The sequence below is a fragment of the Pelobates fuscus genome, chromosome 12 (assembly GCF_036172605.1).
Source record: "Pelobates fuscus isolate aPelFus1 chromosome 12, aPelFus1.pri, whole genome shotgun sequence".
NCBI classification, from domain to species: domain Eukaryota; kingdom Metazoa; phylum Chordata; class Amphibia; order Anura; family Pelobatidae; genus Pelobates; species Pelobates fuscus.
The window spans coordinates 23,054,414-23,077,885 of record NC_086328.1 but is presented as its reverse complement, the minus strand read 5'-3'; the positions used below and the strand labels follow the sequence as shown (position 1 = coordinate 23,077,885).

At 41.9% G+C, this 23,472-nt stretch overlaps 1 protein-coding gene across 5 annotated transcripts in view; it reads right to left on the bottom strand.

Annotated features, from left to right (window-relative positions):
* CBFA2T3 (CBFA2/RUNX1 partner transcriptional co-repressor 3) overlaps nt 1–17,813 on the bottom strand; it is a 34,204-nt gene extending 16,391 nt beyond the window's left edge. For all 5 annotated transcript variants that reach the window (XM_063438090.1, XM_063438092.1, XM_063438091.1 and 2 more), the window contains exon 1: nt 17,401–17,813. The gene's annotated coding sequence lies outside the window, so the exon portion shown is untranslated. The remainder of the gene's footprint in view (nt 1–17,400) is intronic.
* Between the last annotated feature and the right edge of the window lie 5,659 nt (nt 17,814–23,472).

The window sequence follows — 23,472 nt, the reverse complement described above, 5'->3', positions numbered from 1 at the left end:
GGGGAGAGTCAGAAGGACACAGCGAGCAGCAGTTAAAGCAATCCTCAAACACCTGCTGCTGGGATCAGCTGTGGCCCCCGCTCCCTCCCCTTCCACACATTACAACTATTAACCCTTGCCTGGCTGGACGCGCCGCATAACTCTTTGCCAGGGATACAGTTCATTATCGTTTTTGATAGCTGAGGACAGGTGTGCAGCAGCTGCTGAGAGCTGTCCGAGTCCTCCGTGTAACTCAGGCCAAGACCAAAGAAGGGAACACAGGGCAAGAGACAGGATCAGAGATCTGTGCCCGGGGGGAAGGGGGCTACACCGTGCTGGCATACCTAACCCCTTCCACGCCACTTGTGAGCAGACCAGACAATGTGCATCCTAGGTCTTTCGAGCAGAAGTAATTTTGACAATTTTATTTTGGTCACGATGGGCTGTGTGTTGTCTGTCCCCTCTACTAGTAACGCAACCTCCAGCCCTGAAAACATATGGGAATTCTTCCTCAGTGCCCCCTCCCCAAAGCGATCTCAGTCTGTGCCATCGATAAGAGGCTCCCTGTTATGAGAAACTGCTTCTCACCACAGGGATTGTTTTTGAGGAGTGTTTTTGACAGGTCTTGGAAAACTCCAGAGCTCCCATAGCAGGCTCCAGCCAGGACCCCTCCGACCCCTCCCCGCCTCTGTTCGGATTATTTTTATTTGTACGTTAATGGGCTGCAGCTGGACATGTTTTTTTTTTTCTGGTGTGTGAATTTGACATCTGGATTCCATCAGATCAGGGGTAGCCCAGGCTGTAGAGTCCTACTTCGCACATTACCCTTTCTGCAGACATGCTCAGGGTTGGGGGTAGTCTGAATTGGGGGCATGGTTCCTATAGAAAATGGATATTATTTATACGTGTTATATACGTTTTAGAAGGACAACCTAGTGTACAAACCACCATGGTCATGGACAAAACCTGGCTATATTTAAGGTTTTATATGATTCAAGGTGTAATATGCTTCAGCAAGGAATTGGTAAACCTGTAAGCCTACGTAGACATTGGCTAAAATAGAACTTCCTTTCTAGCCTGCTTCTGTCCATCTACCCATCTTTCATTATCTCAATCCAGTTATCCATCCTCCCATTCCACCCCATCCCATCCCATCCATGCATAAACTGAGCAAACAAAACCGATTTGTTAAGAATGGATCACGTGTTTTCTATAGAAGACAGCAAACATGTTAGCACGGGAGCTTTTTCAGTTTACAAATAAATGGATAGTAAGTATTTTAGGGCAGTCACGTTTATATATGCAATTGTATCTTGCAATCTTTTTATTACCTGATGTCTTGTATAAAAGCAGAATAATGTGTCTAGCAGACTCTGACTTTAAAAAAAATAATAAAGATAAATGAGCTCTCAAGGCATTTTAACAGTGGTGGTTTACCCTGCAGAAGGATGCCTAGAGTGTTGAGGCTAGTAAATCATTATAATACATTAGTGTCTATGACATTTGGGGGGGGACAATGAAGCCTATACCAAACCCCCTTTTTTTGGAACGCAGGTGTAGCTTGGCTTGCTGAGGTTCCAGTGTAGGTGTAATGTGGGCACTGCAAGGATTTTCCCACTGAAAACTACCACTATTAGTTCAAAGGGTATAGGGGCTTGAGGCCAGGAGGTGACAGATCTCCTCTATAGATCATAGAAGCCAGAAAGGTCTATTTTAGGATTTCTCAAGCTTTGGTTTCAGAAGTGATGTACAGGTGAAAAACCAAATGACAAAGAACACATAATGAAACCGATAAATATAGTCGTCCAAAAAAAGAAAAAGAAAAGAGGAAATAGGAGAGGAACAGAGCGTGAGAAATTTTATATTGAACAAGAAACAAACAGAACTATGACACAAGGGGAAACAAATCGACAAAACAAAAGCGTGGGAGCCGAGCAAGGGTTAATAGCTTTTCCCTGGCAGCTTCAGTCCCTGCTCTTTAAATGGCTGGAAATGCAGAGCAGATGTTGGGAGGCTGATCTCAGCCAGAGCCATCCTTGCTCCTAAATAAAGTAAAGTATTCCTGAAATTCAGGGCCAAGCCCCCGCCAAGAACAACTCCAGATAAGATCCTGAGACACAGGGCTCCATCTGGTCTGTGTTATGGAAACACTCAGTGCAGCTGGCAGCCAGAAAAATGCTGGTCCTGGGACTCTTAAGAATGTGAATCGTGTAATGCAATGGCCTCTTAACCGGGCCATACCTGCAGAATTGGGACCTAGGGCCTTGCTGTGATACAGAGCATTCTGTCCGCACTATGCTTTAGGGTTGCAGAATAAAATCTTAAATGATTATAGATAAGTCATAGAGCTAAAGAAGATAAAACATTTATTCATACTGGTTTACAGGATAGCAGAATCAAGCCCTGTAGACTTGTTATGTTATAGAGCTACAGAATTGTAGAGAGTATCAAGCACTAAGGAGATATAGAATACAGACTTAAATGGATACTATAGGCACCAAAACAGCTTAAGTTTAATGGAGTGGTTTTGGTGTATAGATCTTTCTATTGCAGTCTCACAGCTCAATGCTTTGCCATTTAGGAGTTAAATCACTTTGTTTATGCAGCCCTAGTCACACCTCCCTACATGTGACTTACACAGCCTTCCTAAATACATCCTGTAAAGAGTCATCTAATGTTTACACTTTATTGCACAGTCTGGTTAATTTAGAATCTATTATATCCTGCCCTGTTGAGAGCCTGAAGGAGCCTCTTGTGTGTATTTTAAAGTTTAATTTAAAGAAACACTACAGTGTTAGGATTACACAGGCGTACCAATCGTCTACCAATTCTTATTCGAATACAGGTAATTGTAATGAATCTTCATATGGTCTGGTTTTAGTGTGGATCAATATTAACTCTTTAAATGGCTTATTGCACACACTGTATACACTGGCCCTCTGCTATTATGGTGGTCAAATAGATGCATTATTAAGAGTCTCTGAGTCAGGTCATGTGGAAAGCTGCAAGGTATGCTCCAAATCCCTACTGTGGTACTGACTGGCAAAACCAAGCACACACTGGTCTAACAAGGATTACAGTGTGGGGGAAAGAAGCAAGTTAGACCAAACTCCTGACTCTGGATAGGCTGGGATCTCATGACTCCAGATATTCTAGATTCTCCTCCTCTCTCCGAGCATTAGCTTCCTCGACTTTGAAGATCAGTGTATGGATGTAGGTATTAATCTGCAGAGTAAGGGGCCAAAAACTCCCACAGGTCTATCACCTCTTTGTTAAGCCATGGTCCATATGTCCCTGTACATTTACAAGCCTACAGAATAGAGCTGTATTGAATATATATATTTGCGAGGTCGGGTTTAAAATATGGCCTTCCTCTGTCTCTTCCTAATTTGTTCCTAACCACGACCAACCTTTGGTTCCCTAAACCGCTTCTTTCTCTTCACATCCCCTCATTTTCTTTCTCTGTTTTATCTCTACTTCATGTGTTCTCCCTCTTCTCTCAGGACCCTCTCTTGTTAGGGATTATGCAGTGAAAACGCAGGTCATTCCCATACACACGACACACGTGTCCTCACCATGAGACAAAAGGCAGAGAGGATGTAAATTAAACTGTTGACATTATAATTATTATGCATCACTATTCCTTACATTATACTTGACATTGTTTTGCGAACTATTATGAGTGAATCTGGTCTTATTTACAATGTTATCATCTCTATTTTATATTTTTATTTTTGCATTATGTTTCTATAAAAATTTGTTTAACCCCTTAAGGACACATGACATGTGTGACATGTCATGATTCCCTTTTATTCCAGAAGTTTGGTCCTTAAGGGGTTAAAGAACACTCCAGGCACCATAAAAACTACATCACACTGTTATGGTTATGGTGCCAAGAGAGCACTGCTATCCCCCCCTCCCCCCGAGTAAATTGTCAAACCATATCAGAACCTGCTGGGCACCGGTTACAACCTCTGGAGCCCTGAAGCTCTGGGAAGGAGCTTCCGTCAGCTCCCTCTGCTCTGGGCAGATTTTCAGGGTTACACTTAGCTATTCTTACCCTAGATGTTGCTTCTGGATTTATTCTCCTGAAAGATGTGTGCAGCTCTGAACTTGACTTGGTCTGTGTTTCTAGATTTCTCACTAATGTGGGCTGAGTGAGCCTTAATACAATTAACACATTTCCATCGCTGGGTATATATATATTGGGCAATTTCAGCCCTGAGAATAACCCCTCTCGTACTGGGATGTGTATTTAATTTCTATTTATTTTTGTTTCTGCAGCACTCATTTACATCATTAACCTCTTTACAACTTGAGATACTTTCATCAATCGCACCGTGTGTGTTTCTTTAATGACAGCAGACATTTTAATATCTCTTTTCTTCCCCGTGGGACTCAAAGCAATTTACCAGTATAGATAGAGGGAGATGGAAAGGCCATAAAAGGAATGAACATACATCATTAATGGGACTCGATCATATGTAATATGACATAGTCCTCATATCTCCCACACTGGCAGTAATCAGGCCTGACCGTGTTTAACATAAAATATTTGACGTGTCTCCCTACTCCCAGACTAGAAAGGCCATAGTCAACAGAGTCTCCTTCCTTTCAGTCTGTAAATTATTACATCCGTATGTACTGCTAGGCAGATGGCCAGCAAGTATAGTTTTGCAGGTATAATGACAATAAAGTGGATATTTTTTTTGTCCCTAACATTTGTTTTCAATACTGAGGTAATAAGTAAATACACCTGACGGTTCATTAACGCCTGCGTCTCACCCAGCATCCTCTCTGATCTGTACGACCAACATGTCATTCCATCTCTCTGTCTTAGTTATTAAATGTATTGCTGCTTCTAACAGATTGTTCGTGCACCCACTCACATGTTCGCCATGCTGCTCCCACACTTTAGAATCCTATGGCCCATTTAGCAGGAGAGTCCCTATCACCTAACCTTCCATAAAGTGGTTCAAAGGGGGGGAAAAAAAAGGATATTGGGGGGGCACTCCCGGAACATGCATTTCTCAGCAAAAGTGCTGCCGCAGGGACCAACATTTTTATATAATTATTATTATTATTATTATTGCCATTTATATAGCGCCAACAGATTCCGTAGCGCTTTACAATATTTTGAGAGGGGGGGATGTAACAATAAATAAGACAATTACAAGAAAACTTACAGGAATAATAGGTTGAAGAGGACCCTGCTTAAATGAGCTTACAGTCTATAGGAGGTGGGGTATTAGAAACATTAGGATAGGAAATATCAAGTAGGAGTGAAGCAGAGCTGGAGGAGAGAGCAAAGCACTATCACATAGGAGAGCAAGAGACAGGTATGTAAGGGAGAGATTACTCTGGGAGGCCATACGCTTTCCTGAAGAGATGGGATTTAAGGCCCTTCTTAAATGATTGAAGACTAGGGGAGAGTCTGATGGCAGTAGGCAAGTTATTCCATAGGAGAGGAGCCGCCCGTGAGAGGTCCTGCAAGCGTGAGTTGGCCGTACGGGTGCGAGCAGCGGTCAGGAGGTGGTCGCGGGCAGAGCGGAGGGTACGAGGAGAGGCATACCTCTGGATCAGTGAAGAGATATAAGAGGGGCTGGAATTGTTCAGTGCTTTAAATGTATGGGTTAGCACTTTGAATTGACTCCTATAGGATACAGGGAGCCAATGTAAGGACTGGCAGAGGGGCGAGGTGTGAGAGGACCGACTGGATAGGAAAATCAGTCTAGCTGCAGCATTCATTACAGACTGTAGCGGGGCAGTACGGCTTTTGGGGAGACCAATCAGGAGAGGGTTACAGTAATCCATGCGTGAAATTACTAGAGCATGGACAAGCTCCTTGGTAGCATCTTGCGTAAGAAAGGGGCGGATGCGGGCTATGTTTTTGAGTTGGAACCTACAGGACTTGGCAACAAACTGGATGTGAGACTCAAAGGTGAGACCAGAGTCAAGTATGACGCCAAGACAGCGCGCTTGTAGGGATGGACTTATGTGGATATCACTGACTTGAAGGGAGAGTGAGAGAGGAGGATCAGTATTAGGAGGAGGAAAGACAAGGAGTTCAGTTTTAGAGAGGTTAAGTTTGAGAAAGCGTGACGACATCCAGTCAGAGATGGAAGAGAGGCAAGCAGTGACACGTTGCAGGACGGCCGGGGAGAGGTCCGGTGAGGAGAGGTATATCTGAGTGTCATCAGCGTACAGGTGGTAGTTGAATCCAAAAGAGGCAATAAGTTTTCCAAGAGAGGCAGTATAAAGAGAAAATAGAAGGGGACCAAGGACAGAGCCTTGGGGAACTCCAACCGAGACAGGGCGAGGGGAGGAGGTATCCTTGGAAAAGGAGACACTAAATGAGCGTTGGGAGAGATAGGAGGAAAACCAAGAGAGGACAGAGTCACAGAGACCGAGTGATTGAAGAGTTTGAAGGAGGAGAGCATGATCAACTGTGTCAAAGGCAGCAGAGAGGTCAAGGAGAATTAATATGGAGTAGTGACCTTTGGATTTAGCGGAGATTAGGTCATTAGTCACTTTGATAAGAGCGGTCTCAGTAGAGTGGAGAGGGCGGAAGCCAGACTGAAGAGGGTCAAGGAGAGAGTTGGAATTAAGGAAGTGAGACACACGGGTAAAGACAAGTCTTTCCTTAATACAGGTTAAGGAGCGGCGTGCACACAAAAATACAGTTTCAAATTTTATAGGGCTACTTCAAATCAACTATCTCAGCAAACAAATATGGGGATTCAGTTACACCATATGGCGATATCGTGTTAAGCCCACCACAATGCCACAGTACCCCAGTATAGGTCTGCCCTATACTAATTCCAAAGTGGGAGACAAATTAAATAGTGCTAAATGAGCTAAAGTGTATTCAATTAATCTGTTGTAAGAGCCTTGTGAATATATATAATGCAAAATGAATGTGATAAAAACACAATCCAAATAATAGGTGATAGGTGATTTTAAGGAGCCTTGTGGAATTTAAAACTGTATTCTTTTGTATGTTGAGACACAACTAGCAGGGACTGGAGATGTTTAAGAGCGTAGTTAAAAGAGGAGTTAAAATAGTTGTGCTAGAACAAGGAAGAATTGAGATGGAGTGAGAAAAGGCTAGAAAGGATAGACGAAGAGGCCTCCGATAAATAGATTACTACTTTGTTGATAATATTGTATATTTTTAGTTAGTTTTATGTAGTGGTAGGTCTGATGTTGTAATTTTCAGTTTATTGTCTGAATTTCTGTTGTGCCACTCAGTGTGTTTTGTGTTCAGTTATTGTTTCTGTTAATTGTGCCGTTGGATCTCGATTGCATTGCTATATGTCACACTGCGTTTGTCACACACACGCCTTGCATTTGTTTATATAAACAGGTGAATTGTTTGATACAACAATTAAAGCCATCTGCCATGTAAATGACTTCCAATTAACTCATCCTGTTTTAATTACCCTGATAATTGAACTTGGTGTGTGTGCGCAGAATGACATAGAGCTTTGAGTAGGGTACAGATCTCCGACCAAAGCAATGACCCATTGTCCGTGAATCCCCCCCTCAACCCCCCCCCCAGTAATTATAACATTAACTAATTAAATGCCTGTGTGAAAAGGCCACGTGTGACACTACAGGGTTGAGGTTGGCAAGATGCCAGTCTATGATTCCTGATTATTTTGGCACACGAATGCCAAAAACCCCATGTGCAGGAAATTATCAAACTTTTTAATGTTGATTGGAGGGGAGATAATCCTAAAACTGGATTATCAGAGCATATGCAGAACCCTGAGTGTATATGGTCAAAATTAGAGTGACTTCAAAGCATGCCCGTTTAATTAAACTTTACAGCGCACATTTTCAGTCAGTACCACTATGATGAACAAGATGATCAATAATCTACACCAAAACCCAACAAGTCTTTCCTTTTATCAAATATAGCATTTTACCACTTCATCCATAGTGTAGGGTAGAAGGGGGCATGTATACCCACTCCCAAATGCCTTTCCTTTGAATTTAAATGATGCCTAAGCGACAATGCCCATATAGATTATGGATTTTCACCCCGGGAACATTTGGAAAGAGCGGAAATTCATTCTGTAATCCAGAAATTACATAATTGAAGAGGGAATTGCAAATTATAGGTCAAAATATCTAAACTGAAGACACTCTCCAATAATCCTCCTACATATTTGATGATTTCCCAATCATGCTGGAAACAAGTCAACCCAGACTACCCAGCTTCCCAGTCTACATTGTTATAAATTAGAATTAGCAAGCATCCCTGCCGCTTCTGAAAAGGTTTTTTTTTTGGGGGGGGGGGTTTCCCACCAAAATGTTCATTGATTTTAATGTTCAAACATTAATATGATAATTAAATTAAATATTGTGAAATGTTTATTTCTATCTATGCTCATTTACATAGACGAGAACTTAACAAAGGAATTGCTATACCTAACATTATACTTGCTTTGTATTAAAAATGGCCTCTAAGAGGGAGGAGGTGAGATGGGACATTGTGATGGGGTTAAAGGGACAGTGTAGGCACTATAAACATTTCCTTTTGTTGAATTGATTATAGTGCCTGGAGTCCCATGGCACTGTCCCTCCTTTCAGTGTTAAGCCGTTTTCAAGCAATTTCACACTGAATGAGGGTACTTTGCCACCAAATGGAGATGTGGCTATGGTCGAAATGACACTCTTCCTTAAAGCTATACCTATGCAACTCTGCAATGGCACCGTGATAGGCTGAATGCATTCAGCTGATTCTCTCAGCCAATCACAGCCATCGATTGCTGCACATGCAAATGCTTCCTCATTAGTCCAAGCAGCATAGAAGGGATGGGCTGCTGGGGACTCTTGTCTAGCTTTAAAACATTAAAAACAGTTTAACATTGAATGGAAGGACGGCACCAGGGGACTCTGGACACTATAACCACATTAATGAGCTAAACCAGTTATGGTGCCTACAGTGTCACTTTGAGGGTGACTATTTCCTAGATGACTGTATGTTTGCACAAAAACTCGGTGAGGGGCCCTAATGACCTTCTGCGCTCCCCTTTTATTAAATAAGTTACCCCCTTGGTCGGCCCCAGCTGAGGTCATTGTAGTACACTGAGAGACAGCCCAGGTGCCTTATCAAAGACCCTCCAGGCTGCCTCTCACTGTGCCTGTCTAGTGAAGCACGTGGGCTAAAAAAAAAAATCGGCAGAGGCTCCAGGAGCAGACCCTCTGCAGTTCCATGGCCGGCCAGAGAGGGAGCTCTTCGGGACACTTGCATGGCGAGGAAGAGGTGGGACGGCCTGCACACACCAGGGGTGCAAACAAGCTTATTCTGCCACCGGACCACCAGGTGTAAGGATTCCCGCCTCCATGTACAAAGGTAAGGCTCAGGGAGGGGGGAACACATTATTTAACTTTTTTTTTTTCCACACCTCTTATCTATCCACCCCTTACACCACTTCATCACTCCCTACACTCTTCATCACCCCCTACAACCCTTTATCACCCCTACACCATCTATCACCCCCTACACCCTTTCATCATCCCCTACACCATTTATCACCCCTACACCATTTCATCATCCCCTACACCATTTATCACCTACATCACCCCCTACACCCCTGCATCACCTCCTACACCCCTATATCACCCTACTACCCCTTCATCACCCCCTACACCCACTACAACCTTCCTCACCCACTACAACCCCTATTACCCCCTACACATACCACAACCCCTATTACTCCCTACACATACTACAACCCTATTACTCCCTACACATACTATAACTCCTATTACTCCCTACACTTATCAAAACCCCCTATTACCCCTACACATACTACAACCCCTATTACTCACTACACATACTACAACTCCTATTACTCCCTATAACCCTCTACACCCACTACAACCCCTACATCCACTACAAGCCTTATTATCCCTTGCACCCACTACAGAAACTGCACTAACTACAACCCCTATACCGCCTGCACAGACTACAGCCCCTGTTACCCTCTACAGACCCTGTATAACCCTTGCATATACTAAAGCTTCTATTATCCCTTGTAGCCTCCATTGTTCTCTGAACCCATTACAGCTCCTATCCGTCACCTGAAAACTTAATGTCTTCTATTACCCCCTGCCCCCACTATTGCCCCATTACTTATTTTCCACACTATAACACCAATAATCACTACATGCCCCTGTTTTCACGAACACTGACCTTCCACACATGCAAATTTGGGTTCACACACTAACTACATGCTAATTTGGTCTTGCATTTACACAAACCCTTAATAAATATGCCTTTGCATTCACACACTGATGTAACTTGCATTTCTGAACCTATAGTGTTACCGGCCCCCCCATTCCCCCCTTTAAAAGGTAATAAACTTACCTTAATTCCAGTTCAGCCGGCGCTGGCTCAGCTCATGCTCTGCTGCCTTGGCTGAGATAATCAGAATTGATGTTCTCCGCCTTTTTCAATGCTTTCACATAGGAAAGCATTGGGAAGCTAATGCGCGCACACTGCAAGACGCTGCTTACGCCAATTAGCATCTACTCATAGAGATGTATTGAATCAATCCCCATCTCTGTGGGGAAAGTTCAGCGCCTCCATGCAGAGCATGGAGACACAGAACATCAGTGCTGCTCATTGCCTATAACTGACCCAGGAAGCACCTCTAGCAGCCTTCTGAGTGACAGCCACTGGAGGTGTCCCTAGTTAGCAATGTAAGCACTGCCTTTTCTCTGAAAAGGCAGGGTTTACATTAAAATGCCTGCAGGGACTGGCTATACACACAAGAACAACTCCACTAAGCTGTAGTTGTTCTGGTGACTATAGTGTCCCTTTAAGGTGGCTCGTAACCTTTAGCACATGATAAATAAGTCAAGACCCATCTACACCATCATGTATACCAGCATATATATTGGTCTGCAAGGGGCCCCTAATTTTGCCTAGGGGCCAGAGGCACTGTCAGTCTGTCCCTGGTAATAGATACGTCTATTAAAGCCTCCGAAGGGAGAGAACTGTGTAAACATTAAGGGCAATGGAAAGGTTTAAAGTCGCTGCCAAATTTCAGTGTTCACTTACCCTCATAACTAAACAAGCCTGAGCACAGACTGGTCTACTGGTGTCTCGATAAGATCCAGGCCAGTGGCTCTTACCCTTTTTTAACAAATTACATACCTGGCTTTAACTCAACGACCCATTATTAATTTGTAAAATTACCTCATTGACCCTTTTCTAGAGTTTGTAGAACAATATATAAGAAGATACATTGTGGAAATCCTTTATTAGATTGCCAGCATCAGACAGTCACTAGAGTAAACTATTTATTGTGGGCATTTCTAAGGTTCCTGATAAATGTGATGTCCCTTTTCCTATAATGGAAAATAGAGTATTTATCCACATTTGAGTTCTGCCCACGAAGGTTAAGAACGGTGTGCTAGGCAGTCACCTAGGCTACTAAGTCACTGTGACAATGGTTTTATCTTTAGCAGCTGGGATGTCTGTGCCCGGTCTTTAGTCCTCTAGGTGATCTGATTCTAAAACCCTTCAGTGGTTAGTTTATGTCATCCTTTTTATTGGCTTAATATTTATTTAACTTTATGTATCCATTTACCATGAAAGGCAGTGATTTCCAGAGGGGATCCTGGCAAGAGTTTGCAACAGTAATCAGTGCTAAGATAGTGTGATATAAATTCACAATTTAAATGAAGAATTAGAAGATTCTTCACGGATGCTCTATGTAGCCAATGTACACTGGCAGGTGATCGGGGGGGAACAACAAATCTTTGAAAGCAGAAAATTGTGATATGATTTTACATATAATGTGTCAATAATGATAGCAGATTACTAGAATTTTGATTAATTTTCATCAAATCGCTCTATTATTTAGGCATGTTTGATGTCACTTTATCTCTGTGGCAGGGGTGTCAAACTAAAGCACCCTAGTATATAAAATTTAGCAGTTCTCAATTAGCATTTTGGGCATTTAGAGAAATATTATCTTGAACACCAGGTGCCTGTGATTCTCAAAAACAGGATTTTGACAAACAAGTCTGTGGCACACTTAGGGTTCTTCCAGTTGGCCCTTAGAAACACTTCAAGAAATTATATATTTATTTTTTTTTAGGTGAAAAAGCCAGGACCCATCACTCAGTTTGCTGGACTAACCCCTCAGAAATTCTTGGGTTAAGTCAAGGACAGTCCTTGCCGATACAGCGCAGATTGTAATGATAGCTCTCCAGAGTAATGTGACCTAGACACAATTCGCTGTGAGCTTGGGTGTTGGTATATTTGGTGTGTGACTGGACTCTTCAGCTGAGCCCCCCACTGAAATCAATATGGACATATGTGGGGGATGGTGACAACTGCTCATCGATCAGTGAGCAAACTAAGTATGCATGCCCCAAGCAGGTGCCGAGCATACTGCAATTGTGCTTGACTTTCAGGACTTGAGCTAGATTTAGTGAACAAGCGGCTTTTTGGATCGATAGAGTCTGCCAAGTAGGCCATGCCTTCACTCCAACATTGATAAGTGGCACATGAACATTCATCAGGTTACTGACCATTCCTACTGACCTGAGTCCCCATTTAAACATAAGACCTTAGCAGGTTTCTTGTGCAACTCACCAACACGTTTGAGGGGTTGTGATGAGTGGGCTCTTCTGTTTAGTAGTTTGAGGCCAAGTTGCACCACATTTTAGCCACCCAGTTTGGCAACTAAAACACTTGGCTTAATGACTGATAAGAAATCACTAGCAATAGCTTCACATTTGAGTATATCTTTTATCTGAGCACTGTATGGACTCAAGATAAATAGAGGCTGTATCAGAGGATACAGACACAAAATGGTACATATTTTCGAAAGTTCTGCAGGGTTTTCCTTGCTATTTTGTCTGTTCATATGGGACATGTAAGACCTATAAATATAATATTGGCAGGAGGGAATCTTAGATGCTGGGCACGTGTGTCATCCCAGCGTGAGCCCACCATTACTGACAGGCCAATCATTACAGAGCTCATAAACAAAACACTGCAAAAATAGGATCCTATCTTAGAATGTGTGCAAAATCACATACTAGAACAGGACTGTGCAAGCACACATGATTCTGGTACATGGACTTTTTAGGATTCAGTTGTTTTTTTTTCCATTTACTTCAGGATCCCATAGAAAACTGGACAGTGGAGAAATAATCCAGGGTGTCTGGAGAATCCATGTGGATCTGGGCCTATTGTGAATTATATCATATTGAATCTACATCTTTGCTTTTTGAACCATTCGACAAGAACCGTCCACATTCCACGCTGTATCAATATCCCCACTGGAACCCAATTAAGTTCACTGATGGTTCTTTAGGACTGATATCAGGATTGCTCTAGATCCAATGGTCTATTTGGCAAGAGAACATGGAAGAGATCAGGCGTTTTTAACCAGGAGCTACTGCTATTAAATGTTACTGAAGTAAAGCGGGTACTGCAAATTGTAGGCCCAAATAACTGAATTGTTAATATTCTCCACTACGCCTCCTATGTGTTTGATACTTTTCTAATAATTCTTGGCTGCTTTTTTTTTTTTTTTTGAAGTGCCAGTTAATATTGACTCCAATCTATCAGGTGAGACAGATCGAAACATGGCTTTACCCCAGGAGGTGTCAAATCATAATGTGTATGCGTGGTGATATGATTCACGCAGAAATCTAATCTGTAATCTGTATCACAGACCGTTTGTATCAAGCCATCAGAGCGGTCTCACATAACAGTTAGAGCACACACATGTGTGGCAGTCCTGATAATGTAAGTGATTGGTGTCTGATAGTCAGATAAAGTGCAGTTGGAGAGGATGGGGCAGCCTTGATACAGCTGGCTGATGACTTACATGGAGCAGTGTTTGTGTGTGTTAGGAGAAGTTACATGACTGAATGCATTTCTCCCCTTACTGCTCTGTTTATCAAGGGCAGACCCTTTATCTCTGTTTACACTACTTGCTGACTGACACATTGCCACATCTGTAAAGGCTTCTTAACCCCTTCCTTGCCAGCAAGGGTGAGAAAATCGACTTCCTGCGATTGACGCTTCTGCCTGATAAGAGGGAACAGATCCCTTTCAATGAAACCGTGTGATTCAGACCCTTCTTACAGCAAACCACCTTTAACCCATATGTGAGAAGGATGTGATCTTTGTTGTGGTTTTTGCATCTCAACGCAATGCAATATTTAAAATCAAGGGAATCGTTGATGGGCACGCAATTCAAAGTAGATTTATTAACTGCTCAACTGCCAGTGGAGTAAGAAATTGTGTATGCAGGACTGGTCACTTTAATTACGCCATGTTGTACTGCTTGTCTGATCTTGCTATTACCTCATAGGAATTAGAGAAGTCACAGTGGATCCTGATCTATTTTGTAAACCTTGTACACATACCCATCCCAACTACGGCTTTTGTGATAAACGTATTAAACAATAACGCAATGCCCGAAGTCACGCAACACCACTGCACAAGTGTAGATTTTTTTCTTCCAACCTTGGGTGGGCAAATTATTATTTTGTGCATAGCCTTTTTACTCTGCAATACGTATATGAAAAAAATGATGTCGGAACATTCTACAGAAGATTCAGCACAGAAACCCAGGACTTTATTCGCTACTCAGTGACATGCTGGATGCATTGATAACCAGACTTTTTAAATTTCGGCTGGCAAAACCCAGCTGGGGCAAAACAATCCTGAGCCGGCGATTCTTTTCAAGGCTGTTTTTGCTTTAATTTTTTTTCAATTTGGTTGTTGATTTGACGCCACTCAATGTCAAGTGATTAAAATTCTTCACTTTCCTACGCACCCCATGGTGTAATACATTCATATAGTCATCTGGCCCCTTTAAACTCTGACCTTTACACTGACAGATCAACATATGGTAGACATGTCTGCTAGAACTGGATGTTAAGCTACAGCTTGACTGTTTTAATATTTGGGAAGTAGCTATTACTTCCTCTAAATAAATATTGCACTTTCCTTGCGAGATAGACTGCCCATACACCACACAATTACACAAAAACACTGTGTTTGTTAACCGCCTCTACCTAATCACCCGTAAAATAAATACAGATTCACATTAAGTGACAACCTCTGTATAGTAAAAGCTGAATAATTCTCTACTGAGGTAAACCTTAAATTGCCACTTTCTTAAGTAACGCAATAGTACATGTGTAGCAGGACTGCCCCCATCATCACATTGTTGACCCCAAAAGCAACCCAAGTTCCCCAGTGGTGTAATAGCCCACCAGCACCCTGTGGCTGAATGATGCAACTGATAAAGAATTCTGTTCATTGTCATTACAGACACTTACCATACCCTAGGTAAGTGGTGGGTGCCCTTAACACTTCAGATGGTTTTTAAATCACATTTATGATGATGCACAGTCAGTGTTACAGCTGTCTGAGCATATGATGGAAAATATAATTCTGAAATGTCAAGGTTAACTAATATCGCCATGTACTAAGGCAGGGCTCGGCAATTAAACCATACCAAGGCACCATCCTGTATCCCAACACCGTTGATATCAAAGCTTAAAATATTTCAAGATCTATTCTATGCAAGATCTTTTACATAATATTTACAAGCAAAATAAAGATCCATTGCCATCACGTTGGTTGTATTCGGAATTCAAAACATATGCAATTTTAAGACAACTTTTTTACTTTTTTCTCTATCAAAAAGAAAGCATTTGAATATCAGAAAACGTGATATGTCTCAATTGATAATAAAGTATAAGATTAATTATATGATGCATATTAACGGTGCACTCTGTCAAGTGGGGAAGATTATATATGATGGTAAAAATGGAAGACATGACAAGTATTATGGTTAGGGTATCATATTTGCCCCCTATACCAGCTGTTGGTGGACTATAACTCTTGTAATTCTGGGAGTTACAGACTAAAAGCTGTTAAACACCTCTGTATCAAGGTCTGTTGCAGGTTGGTACCCAATCTTATGTCATCTGGACAAACCCTTAGCTGTCAGTGCCACAGAAACCTCTCATAGGTTAGATAATCCCTTGTAAGATGGATAGGATAGATTTTACCCCTTCTGCCACCCTATCAGCTGTGAATAGGCAGGTGTCTTTGCCACTCCTAATGCCAGTGTCAGGCCTGGTAACACTTTGTGACACACAAAGTCTGCAAACAATACACAGGCAACTCTAAGCAGATTACATGGTGTATTGTTACCAAGAGGACAAAGCTGATTGTGTAGAAAGAAAGGAGACGGGAGAATTTTCAGTCTAACACAGATCTTGTCAGTGATAACATGCACAGAACGGAAATAAGCGTACATTTAGAGTGCAAGCTCTGCAGGAAAGTGTCACCCATCACCCTGCGATATGTGATTTATTTAATATATATTTTTTTATCTGTCATCTAATTTGTCAAATTAAAACCATGCAAGTAAGTACATGAGTCAGAGCTCTCTTTCTCTGAAGGAATTCTAATTGCTATTTTGGGGTCTGCTGATTCACCCCACAGATGGGATATTTTTTTTTAATAATAATCCCTTTTTTTTAAATTTTATTTTTTTTTGCAAAATCATTTCAGGTTAATTTCGTAATAGTTTATTTTGCGGTCACATTGTGGCAAAAACGCTTCCTTCCCACAAATTGTATTGCACAATATGTGTCAGTGTGTGTGTGTGTGTGTGTGAATGTATGTGTATAAATATATAAACAAGCATATTCATACGCTTTTTTTAATGTTATTATTAGATCGTGTTACTAAATTAATTACATGAATATACTCGAGAAAAAAACCCACATTAGATTGAAAACCAAAATTCGACAAAAACACATAAATGACTTAAGCAGACGTTTTGCAGAAGTTAAGTAGAAAGTCCCTTGCAAGCTGTCATCTGCTGTCCCTGGAGCCTGTGGTGACATTACTGAATAGCTTAGGGACAGCAAGACTGGGGAAGTGATGTGCAGAGAGGGACTCTCTTTAAACCATACAGTGTCAGAGAAAAAAAACTAAACATGCACACTCCACAATAACAAATCATAAATCGCAATACGGTATCCGTGCCATGAACTAAATAAAGTGCAAGCTTCGTGGGCGAGGGATGCAAAGTCTGTACCGTTACTGCACACAGTGCTCTTCACATCAGGGGTGGCCAAAACGTAGTCACCCAAGCTGCTGAACAACTGCCAATCATTTAATGTTTTGTTTTTTTCCTGATTCAGCATCAGTTGAGTTGTAATTCTATAGACGGGACATTACCCTATGCATTGTATGTATCAATCCTTTATTACACCCAGTCATTGGAAAGTACAAAAAGTGCATGCAAGGGGAATTACAATGTAGCACTGTACCAAATGCTAGGTAGGTATGAGTAGATACAATGTAACAGCAGTGAAAGCAGCACACACAAGGTACCTGGCACTCACCTTCTGGGCTCAGGCTGTAGGTGGACTTCAGTGCTGGTCAGATCCCAGAGTTTTAGTGGTCCATGTCACATCCTGGGGACCTCGCAGTGTGTCCGTGTCACCCTCCTTATACAATCTCTGCTTAATCTGCAGCTGTCACCCTTTGCCTGTCCTACTGTCACATTAGTCGCCACTCTGCGCTCTTGGTCGCCAGGGCAGCCTTTGAGGGGACAGGGGGGGTGCAGGTCTTGGATAGAGAGTGTCTGTCCTGCAGCTTGCAAATCCTGGGGTAGAGTTGGGTGGTTGTTTAGATCTTCCACTGCTGTATCCCAGAGCACAGATTGAGGGTGTCCCGTTGCCTGTAGGGGATCCCTGGTCCCCTGTTTTAGGGTATCCCGCAGCCCAAACCCGACTACCTCCTCCTCTGCTGGCTTCCAGCCTCACACTACTGCCTGTGCTTTGCCTGCCTCTCAGTACAGCGTGCTAAGGCTGCACTACCTGGGGCTCCCTTTAGGGGGAGCTAAACACCTGCGCCTGCCTTATTAACCCCTTCCTCCCACTATAGGAAGGAATAATATTATATCATGGCATAGTCTCTAAATGAAGTATGTAATGGTGTTAAATAATAAGTGTTTTGTGTATATATATCTAATGAATTTCTAAAGTATTTCAATAGGATGGTTAACAGCATATACATAATCTTTGGTTCTTACTCTATGCTTTTGGTCTTTAAGAAATTGATTTCATTGACATAGTTTGGAACTCGATGTATAGATTTATTTGTATGCATGAAGAGGATCTGCAGCAGCGGAGGCTACCTGGGGTGCTTTGTAGCGTAATGCTAAAGTAGAGCTTGGATCACTGTACAACTTTATTGCTCTCTGCCAGCCATAATGCTTCTGTCCTTAAGGCTAGCTGAATAGTTCCCTATCTGCGCAATGCAATTATTAGCCATCACTGACCCAACTATGGCAATAAATCTGATTGTAAATTGTTATAACATAAACATGGAGTCTGTATTTTCTGGAACTAAATAGGCTGTTTTGGATCCAAACATTTTTTTATCTCAGTTATTGTAGATTGGCTGAGCATAGTGTGATTTGTAGTCAGATGATCTGGAGTGCCTGAATTTAGTTGCCCTTGTTAGTGACATTTTAGGCATGGATCTTAATAAATGCTTTGATATTAACCCTGTGCAGGTCCTTCACTGTGCCCAGGTGAGGAAATGGCATTGCTGCCCAGGGTCAGTTTTGTCATTGATGGCTCTCCTCTGGTGTCACACTGTCCCAGGAAGCGTATTCTGTCACTGCCGCCTGTCACTTGCTCGCTATCTATCCACTGCCTCTCTCAACCTCCAATTACAGACACTCCAGCGACACAATGCTCCTTCTGTTAGGGTGACGGATGGCTTCAGCACTCAGATCTGTCATATCCCAAAAGACAGGCACTCGCTCTGCCAACTAATTAACAGATTGAGGTGTCTTGCAGGCCCCTGTGGCAGCACAATGGTTAACCTATCTGACCTGGGTGCTATGATATTCGAGTGGTTAATGAGGCCTCTGGGAGTTAAATACACATCAATTTTTTTTACATTTTTTTTTTTCGAGTCGTTGCAAATAAATGCACAGAAATAAGAATGTTAAGTGCAAAACAGTGGGGGTATGCTCACAAAGTACCTTCAGCATAATACCTAAATTACAAACTTAAAAACAAAAAAAAATCCCTTTGAGTAGAGCACTGTAGAACACAATATTTTTTGGATGTCTCGGACATCTGCCCTCTGATTCCAGAAACCGTATTAATACCATTGTTGGCTTGCAGGCCAAGTGTAAGTGTGGGACAGTAGATAAGGAAAATCTGGCAGGCAGTGCTGTTGATAAGGAACTGTTTGAATCCGGCAGTACCTAGAATAGACAAAAGCGTACATGTCTATACCATCACCCAGCCCATCATTCCACAAACTGCCTATATCTTCACTACCATCAAACTGAACCAACTTAATTAATATCTTCCTTCCCTTTTTCAGCAGGGCCTTGAAGTAACGCTCAAGTTGCCTTATTCAGCTCTTTATTTTGCCACCTCCAAGGACTGGCGATCAAGGTTTCGGGGTTCATCATGAGGTCTGGTTGCTGTAATAAAGGTATATGAAATCTCAGTCAGCAGAAGCTGCTTTTTGTAATTGGCTACAATAATTGGGCCACCTGCTTCTGGTCTATATATTAAGTCTAGTGTTGCCCCTGAGACGTTGAAGGATGGATGTACTTGACTAGAAATAAAATGGGGGGTGGGGTAGGGATCAGCCATGCTTTTTGCATCCTACAGACAAAATAGGCTCAAATAGTGGCAACAAAACAGAAAGTTTTGTCGAGCATCTTCTTAAGAGCACAATGTAATTCTAAAGTTTGTAACCTTTAGTTGCTGTGTGTGTGGCGGGGACGGGTGGAGGGGTTCAATAGTGTACATCCTAGCTGTAAAATTGCACTCTTAGTGTACAGTGTTAACCCCTTTGGCTGGTCCGGGCTATATTCCAAAACCCTAGGTGCGCCCTGATGCACAATGCTTTCTTATTCTTATGATGGTCATGTTATGAATATTTTGAACCCGTTAAAATGTTTCATTGCATTATTGTAAACGAACAGCTAGCGAATGTATAGACTAACCGTTATTTAAAAAAAGATACAGTTGCTAACTACAATTCCCATTCAAATTCTGTTCGTAAGCCAGTTATACGGAACCTTGGTGTGTGCCTCACCCACATTGACAGAAAATGGGGTTCGCACAAATCTGGGGTGTCAGGGTTGGCCGTCACTGATCTAGTTTATGGAACAATGATCACACATTGAATGTGGCCCAAAAACAGAGGTGCAAAGGGTAGTTTATTTGGGGTGTTATTTTTTTTTTTTTTCTTCTCTCGCTGTTTCCCTGGCTTTTTCTCCTAGACTGTTTCATGACTCTTTAAAATCTCTTGCTAGTTCTCTCTCCTTGACCAAACATCTCCATCATTCCCTCACAGCATTCGCCTGTCTCTCAGCCTCTCTCCTCCCTTCTGCATCTCCACTTGCTGTGAATGCAGAGAGCAGATAAGGAGCTCAGTATGAGAGCAGGGAAGTCTCAGCCGGGTGTTAGCGGATATCGCACACTGCAGATGGGTCTGAGTGAGCCACATCTGGCAACAGCATCCCCCCCCCTCCCTCAGCCGCCTCTATAAACATCTCACCTCGCCCCCTCCCTCACTCCCCAGCTCTCGCATCCTCTTTCTGCTATTATCTTTCCTTGTCATTCTCTCTCAGGCCCTTTATTTAATATGTTGAATAAAACTTACTGCATTGTTAACTGTGAGTTATCCTGCATCCTTGCCTACTGAATGGGGGGGGGGGGGGGGGGATGAATGCTTGTCTTGAAGCTATAGACTTAAACCAAAACTGACTGCTTTAAAAAGGCGTGCTGCGTGGAGAGATGGAAGTCGAAAACAGAAGACTTAGAACCAAAAATATGTTAGGGTTTCTCCTCTAAGCAATGGCATAATTAATTTACCCTTTATTAGCAGTCCGGAGTTCGTCCAGTTGACATGTTATCAGTTGTGCTGGAGTGCACGCCCATTTGACCTTTGTTAGTTGTCCTTAATAATCTGTTACTGACCTGTTATTACATATTCCATCTCGTTTGCCCCCCTGACCTGTTATTAGTTGTCCTCCAGAGTTTGTCCCCCTGACCTGTTATTAGTTGTCCTCTAGAGTTTGTCCCCTGACCCATTATTAGTTACCTTCCAAAATTTGTCCCGCTGACCCGTTATCAGTTGTCCTCCAGAGCTTGTCTCACTGACCTGTAATTCGTTGTCCTCCAAACTCAATCATTTTGATCAGTTATTAGTTGTCCTCCGCAGTCTGTCCCAGTAACCTGCTATTAGTTGTCCTGGAGGGCATGTCCAGTGGGCCTGTAGTCTTGCAGATCATGTCCATTTGTCCTTATAGTTTTTTTTCCTGGAGGTCACGAACAGTTGTTTTTAGTTGTCCTCCCAAGTAAGTCCAGTTGACCTGTTTTATTAGTTGTCGTCATCCAGAGTCTGTCCACTTCCTCTGTAGTCCATGTTCATGAGAACTGCTATTAGTTGTTTTCAGATAGTTTTTAAGTACCGATCTTAATAACTGTACTTATGCCAAGCTCTGGCAGATGTGATATTGTGTTCCAGATAAAGATAAAATTACTACTGTTTGACATTTTGTTCTTTTAAATTAACCGTAGAAAAGGGTTTCATATTTTTTTTACATTCACACACCAACTGCAAATAAGTCCCTTTGAGTACTGTATACATTGCATTAGGGATCGACCGAATATAAATTTTCCAGAGCTGATGACGATACCCATTATCGGTTGCCTTTCGGGCCGATTGCCGATAACAGACGATGGTCAATAACAGAATAAGATGACTGGGAGTGAGTAAGTTATCGGTCATATCTGTAACCTACAAGGCTGATACCGATTATTGGTAAAGTGCTGAATATTGGCTCTAATAATCGGCAGAACTTCAAATCAGTCTATCCCTACTTTGAGAGAACCGTCATGATGCATTGTTATATCATTGGAATGCCTAAATATTGAAGTTCAAGCATGCATTATATGCCTTGGCTGAGCCTGGGTCTAGATTCAATTTCACTTGCTAAATCTTTAATATACAGAAAACTGAGAATCATAAGAAAAATGGTTAACACAAGTGATCATTGTTTTATTAATTGCTGTAAATTCTAAACCGATGACCTTACCACTTGCTAGGAGGTCAGAGTGATCGGACTACTATTGCACTAATCTGGTGGTACAGATATTTCCCATCATGCTCTGCCAGACATGCAAAAAAAATTGCACTGTTCTAACCCATAGGTGCAACTATGTATCAACGAGGTGATTGCAGTGCTGATTAAACAATAGACTGCAGAGCACAATCACGAGACCTTTGCAAATGTGACAGGATATTACTCTATTCAAATCTATTTTATTTAAAATAACAAAAACAAATGTGAAGGTGCCTTTTGCAACCTTTCAACATTATTCTGTAAATTGTGAATTACTAGGAAGTCATCGTGAATGCCAAATTTATTCCCTAATTGGGAAAATTCTCCAAATTGGTTTTATGTTCCATTATTATTAATTATTAATACTACCCTAAATTTGAAATTCATTGTGAACTCGGAGAGAGAGAGAGAGTGTGTGTGTGTATGTGTATATCTTATATAATATCTCTTATTTTAGTGACAGGGCCCATTAAATATTGTTTTTGGGCCCCAAGTGAATCTTGCTCTAGGACTATGTTTTTGTTCACGTATTTCCTATAAGTGTGTAGGACAATCCTGTTATTTTCTTGGTCATTCTCAGTGCTCAATGTCATATTTAGACAACAAGTCCATTTCTGGAGTTAACATCTGCCATCTGTCTAGTGCCGGTCTCTGCCCACCCTCAATGTATGTGCCAGCCAAACCCAGCCTCATCTGCCAGCTGTCTGCCCCAGCTATGGAAATCCGTGTCAACAGCTCTGTGTGTGCGCACATCCCAGTGTGTCAATATATACAGTGTGTAACACGGGCTGGCTGTTTGCCTTCCACTAGCTATGTCCGTTCAACATGGAGTATTGGAATGGTTACGTCTTTACTGTGCCCACTTTATGACTTGTAAACGTTTGGATACAGTTAAATCACTTTTTAAGTTTTAACTGGAACATTATGAGGCTGATCTCAAATATGTGGTGCTTATGCGTATGTCTTGTTAATGGTCTTTTTATGCAAATTACAGAACTTTCTCTACCAGCTGTTGTATCATGATAATCAATAATTTACACCTCGTTTTGTGGATCTTTTTATCTTTTTATCCAAAGGATTATGGTTAGACATTTGACATATTTTATTGGTTGTGTGATCTGCACACACTTCCCCATAGCTTTTGGCCTTAAGACAGTGTAAACGGACCCCCCCAAAAGTCTTTATTTAATGGGAAACCCAAAAATTTGCACAATTGAATAAAACATTGAAAATCACTTAGAACTTGTGTTGCCTTTTTTTTCTTGTGACAGTCCATTTTCTTATATTAAACATTTAGCAAATTTAA